We start from the raw sequence: 5974 nt of genomic DNA on the forward strand, positions 1-5974 counted from the left end.
CACCGTGCCTGCCAGGAGCAATTTCTGAGCACGGAGCCAAGAAAAACCCCTGAGCACTGCCGGGTGTGACCCAAAAACCACAAAAAAAAAAAAGAAGAAGAAGAAGAAGAAATACAAATGACTAAAAAGCACATGAAAGAAATGCTCTATATCACTAAACATCAGGGAAATGCAAATCAAAACAATAATATATCACTTAACTGCTACTCATACACAGAGAGTAATAACAACCAGTGCTGTGAAAGCAGTGGCCAGAAGGGAGGGAAGCAAGAGATGTGGCAGCAAGGGACTCTTATTCACTGGTGCGAATGTTAATTGGCCCAGCCTTTTTGGAAAACAATGTGGACATTCTTCAGAAAAATAATTTATTTTTTTAGAGTTTCAATTGGTAGAGATCAATTTTCAGAGCCTCCATATGATGCAGTAATCCCATTACTCAGAATATACCCCAGGGCCCAAAAACACAATACAGAAAAAGCATCTATCTGCACTACTGTTTTTACTGCAGCACAATTCACAATATCCAGAACCTGGAAACAACGCGAGTGCCCAGAATAGATGAGTGATTCAAGAAGCTATGGTACATCTATACAATGGTATACTACAGGGCCATTAAAAAAGATGAAATTTTCTCATAAATGAATGGAGATCTGCTATCTGAAACGAGTCAGAGGGAGAGGGGCAGACAGAATAAACCAAGCTGGTTTATTTATTTAGACTGGTTGTCTAGCCAGAGTGACAAGTTTTGGGATTGTAGGTCCAACCTCCAAACTAGAATTGTGCGTCTTCTTAAACTATTGTTAATGTGAAGTCACCAAAATGGTATTGTTTCTTTTATTTTTTTTTTTTTTGTTTTGTTTGGGATCCTACAGGGAATGCTCTGGGTTACTCCTGGCTCTGTACTAAAGTATCCTTTCTGGCAGGCTTGGAGACCATATGGGATGCTGGGGATCAAAGCTGGTTTAGTCTCATGCAAGGCCCTACCTACTGTCCTATCACTTTGAATCCTCTTCATTTTTCTTTCTAAAATATAAAAATATTTAAAGAACCATATTTTACAAGGTCATTGATAGTCCAGAATGTCGTGATTATGAAGTGGGTTGCCAGGTGCATGTCCATGCCACACTTTCCTACCCCAGGAGAGATAACCACAGATCTGTCTCAGATTGTACTCAGATGTCAGAACGTTGCATAATGACTTCAAAGTTGTGTCTGCCAATGTGAATAAGAATGATGCCTTACCCTCAAAAGAGCTCCTGCAGAGATCTTCCTGGCAATGATGGGGCTACTGAGAGTGAAGTGGGAATGAAGCAACCCCAGATTATAAAAAAAATCAAGATAAAGCAGTGCATAATCTCACCAAGGGTAGTGGGTAAAGATTTTAATCCTAAGGACTCAATCAGAAACAGCAACCTATATAATCTTTGTGAAAGAATTTCAGAATGGAAATACTTAGGATCTTTAACAAGTTCAAAGAAACAATGGAATAGATGGCCAGTTAAACACAGGAGAATATGAGAACAGTAATGAGAAAACTACAACAGAAATGTCAGATTTGAAAACTTGGTAGGTAAAATAAAAAACTCATTGAAGGCTCACCAGGAGAGTAACTTAAAAATGAGGCACAGAAAACCTTTAGACAAATACAGATGGAAAAAAGCCTCAAATGAATAAACAGCTGACAAGAGAACTTTTGGGATAAATTCAAGAGAATCTGGGTGATTTTCACAATTTTTGTTATATTTAACTTGAAAATAGGCCTAGCTATACCAGATAAAATTGGAAAAACTTTGGAGGTTTTGTTTGTGTTTTGTTTCATTTGGTTTTTGAGAATTGTTTGATTGGTTTTAAAAATACAAAATGTAGGGGCCGGTGAGGTGGCACTAGAGGTAAGGTGTCTGCCTTGCAAGCGCTAGCCAAGGAAGAACAGCGGTTCAATCCTTCAGTGTCCCATATGGTCCCCCCAAGCCAGGGGCGATTTCTAAGCACTTAGCTCAGAGTAACCCCTGAGCATCAAATGGGTGTGGCCCAAAATACCAAAAAAAAAATAAATACAAAGAGTAGTTTTAATATTTTTAATGCTTTTTGAAATACTTTTTCAAAACCTGTGCTGCAAGTTACTTTTAACTCTGGGATCACTGCTGACAGGCTCAGGGGTCCATATAAGATTTCAGGGATTGAACTGAGCTGCAGCATGCAAGACAAGTAGCTTACCCTTTATACTAATATTTTAGCTTAAAATTCAAAATGTTTATTGAAGCCACCAGTCATTCCAAGTAAGAGAAGTAAGAGGATGCAGAAGGGCAAAAGGAAGAAGAAGAGGAGAAGGGAGATGAAAAGGAGAAAAAGGAATGAGAAGGAAAAGAAGATGAAGAAGAAAAAAAAATGAAGGAGAAAAAAGAAAAGAAAGAAAAGAAAGAAAGAAAGAAAGAAAGAAGAAAGAAAGAAAGAAAGAAAGAAAGAAAGAAAGAAAGAAAGAAAGAAAGAAAGAAAGAAAGAAAAAAAGAAAGAAAGAAAGAAAGAAAGAAAGAAAGAAAGAAAAGAAAGAAAGAAAGAAAGAAAGAAAGAAAGAAAGAAAGAAAGAAAGAAAGAAAGAAAGAAAGAAAGAAAGAAAGAAAGAAAGAAAGAAAGAAAGAAAGAAAGAAAGAAAGAAAGAAAGAAAGAAAGAAAGAAAGAAAGAAAGAAAGAAAGAAAGAAAGAAAGAAAGAAAGAAAATTTGGCACCAGAGAGATTGTTCTTGCTTTGCATGCAGCTAACCTGGGTTTCTGGGATTGATCCTTGGCATACCATAAAGACCTACTCAAGAAATGATGGAGAAAATTCCAGATGAATGAGAGCCCAATGACTAGAAAACTCAGACACTAATTCCTGGTGTCAACTTTGCCAAATACCTAGCTGACATCCAAACCTGAATCATCTATGTGCAAGAAAGATTCAAGCCAGTCCAACAAAGGCAATAAATAAATAAATAAATAAATAAATAAATAAATAAATAAATAAATAAATAAATATAAATTTAAGCTGCCATACAGCATAGAGAAGCTCAAGTTTGAGATCAGTCAGATAAATTCCTGAGCAAAAATAGTAATAGTAATTACCCAAAAGTAAGCAACATAAAATAGCATTTCTACAATATGTTATTTATGTTTAATATAATATCTTTATTTAAACATCTTGATTACAAACATGATTGTGATTAGATTTCAGTCATGTAAAGAACACCCCCCTTCTCCAGTGCAACATTCCCACCACCAATGTCCCAAATCTCCCTCCATCCCACCCCATCCGCACCCAGAAACAATAGATTCATATAGCAAAGTGGCAGACTACAAAATTAACACACAGAAATCAATGGCCTTTTTATACATCAGTAATGATAGGGAAGAGATGGACATTAAGAAGGCAATCCCATTCACATTAGTGCCACACAAACTCAAATATCTTGGAGTCAACTTGACCAAAGACCTGAAGGACCTATACAAAGAAAACTGAAAGCCCTGCTCCAAGAAATTATGGGGAGAAGAAATGAACAGACACTTTGACAAAAAAGAAATAGAAATGGCTAAAAGGCACATAAAAAAAATGCTCCACATCACTAATCATCAGGGAGATGCAAATCAAAACAATTATGAGGTACCATCTCACGCCACAGAGATTGGCACACATCACAAATAATGAGAACAAGCAGTGCTGGCGGGGATGTGGAGAGAAAGGAACTCTTACTCACTGCTGGTGGGAATGCTGTCTGGTTCATCCTTTGTGGAAAACGATATGGAGATTTCTCCAAAAGCTGGAAGTTGAGCTCCCATACAATTCAGTTATACCACTCCTAGAGATATATCCTAGAAACACAAAAATACAATACAAAAAATCCTTTCTCACACCTATATTCATAGCAGGGTTATTTATAATAGCCAGTCTCTGGAAACAGCCTAGATGCCCCTCAATGGATGAATGGTTAAAGAAACTATGGTACATATACACAATGGAATATTATGCCGCTATCAGAAGAGATGAACTCATAAAATTTTTCTATACATGGATGTATATGGAATCTATTATGCTGAGTGAAATAAGTCAGTGGGAGAGAGATAAACACAGAATGGTCTCCCTCATCAATGGGTTTTGAGAAAAATGAAAAACATTTGTGTAATGAGTCTCAGAGACAAAATAGAGGAGGACTAGAGGGTTCAGCTCCTGACATGAAGCTCACCACAGGGATCGTTTAGTGCAGTCACAGAAATAATTACACTGAGAACTATCATAACAAAATGTGACTGAATGAGGGAAGTAAAAAGCCTGTCTAGAGTACAGGCCAGTGTGGGGTGGGGAGGAGGGACACTTGGGATTTTGGTCATGGGAATGTTGCACTGGTGTTATATGAAAAAAAGAAAAGATAAGACCTCCCAATTCTTACCACAGGCTGTGTTCTTTACACTGACTATATAGAAAGAGAAGATACAGTAAATGCACCCCATATACACCTCAACACAGGCCCTTTGCCTGGTCTGTATTGTGAATTGGGGGACAAAAAAAAAGAAAGAAAATATGAATAAACAACGTGTGGAAAAGTTCACTAAAATCTAAGTGGCATTAATTTAAGAGCAATTCGAAGGATACTTTTGTCTTTATATATTTGTATCACATGTTAGGAATCAAAGAAATATTATAATATTTATAATGAAGTTTTAATATGATACGTAATGATATTACAACTATAGTAAAAAGATGAAAGAAAGGCATTTGCACTTCTACTGATAAAGGTGTCTTCATTTCACTGGATAACACAAAAAAATTGATATTTAAAAATACAAAGACAGAAGCTGGAGCAAAAGTACAGAAGAGAGGGCATTTGTCTTACATGTGGCCAACCCAGATTTGATTCCTGCCAGGAGTGATCCCTGAGTGTAGAGCCAGGAATAAGCCCTAAACACAGCTGAGTGTGGCAAAAAAATTATATATATACATATACATGCATATATATGTACACATACATGTGTTCATATGGATATATATGTATATTTGTATACATATATATTTTATATATAAATATATAATGCCCCTAGGGCATATGAGAGTCAGGAGCAGTCTTTGAGCTTTCAGGCTTTCACTTAAAATTCAAAGAAAAGTAAATATATGAAGACAACTTCATTGTAATTTATTGTATACCACGAACTCTAACATTGTGGTAACTTCCTAAACTTTAATAAATAATAAAATTTTAATGTTTTAAAGATACAAAAACATAAAGAGATGGGAAGGTAAGAAATAATTACAAGGGGCCAGAGAGGTGGCATGGAGGTAAGGCGTTTACCTTTCATGCAGAAGGTCATCGGTTCGAATCCTGGCATCCCATATGGTCCCCCGTGCCTGCCAGGAGCAGTTTCTGAGCACAAAGCCAGGAAAAACCCCTGAGCACTGCCGGGTGTGACCCAAAAACCACAAAAAAAAATAATTACATGATTATTATTTAAGCCCCAAATATCTGCTTTGACCTCAGCCAGGCAAGTAGTCTAGAAGACTGAAGTGGATAGTCACATGTGATAAGAACTGGGCCAAAAACATAACACATGGCTCATCTAAAGTGTTCAGATGAGATGCTGAAAAATGCTGGTACCCCTTCATTAACAATAGTGCAAACCAAAGTGTCTGAAAGAAAAGAAAAAGAAAGGGGAGAAAGAGAGAGAAGTAAATGCCTGCCCTCAGAGGAGGGAAATGCGCACTAGTAAAAGATGGTGTACACTATATGACTGAAACTCAGTCATGACCAATTTTGTAAACATAGTGTTTAAATAAAAGTAAAAAATAGGAGTTCTAATAATTCAAGAAAAGTTAGAAATATTAGAAGTATAAATTTGGGGGGGGGCCGGCGAGGTGGTGCTAGAGGTAAGGTGTCTGCCTTGCAAGCGCTAGCAATGGAAGGACCAGGGTTCGATCCCGGAGCATCCCATATGGTCCTCCCAAGCCAGGGGCA

The 5974-nt window shown here is 37.1% G+C and overlaps 1 non-coding gene across 1 annotated transcript; it reads left to right on the forward strand.

Annotated features, from left to right (window-relative positions):
* Positions 1-4400: 4400 nt before the first annotated feature.
* Positions 4401-4533, forward strand: LOC126032692 (small nucleolar RNA SNORA51). Its single transcript, XR_007503915.1, has one exon. It is a non-coding gene; the product is annotated as a small nucleolar RNA SNORA51 (small nucleolar RNA).
* The last annotated feature ends 1441 nt before the right edge of the window (positions 4534-5974 follow it).

Source organism: Suncus etruscus, chromosome 16 (assembly GCF_024139225.1).
Source record: "Suncus etruscus isolate mSunEtr1 chromosome 16, mSunEtr1.pri.cur, whole genome shotgun sequence".
NCBI lineage: Eukaryota > Metazoa > Chordata > Mammalia > Eulipotyphla > Soricidae > Suncus > Suncus etruscus.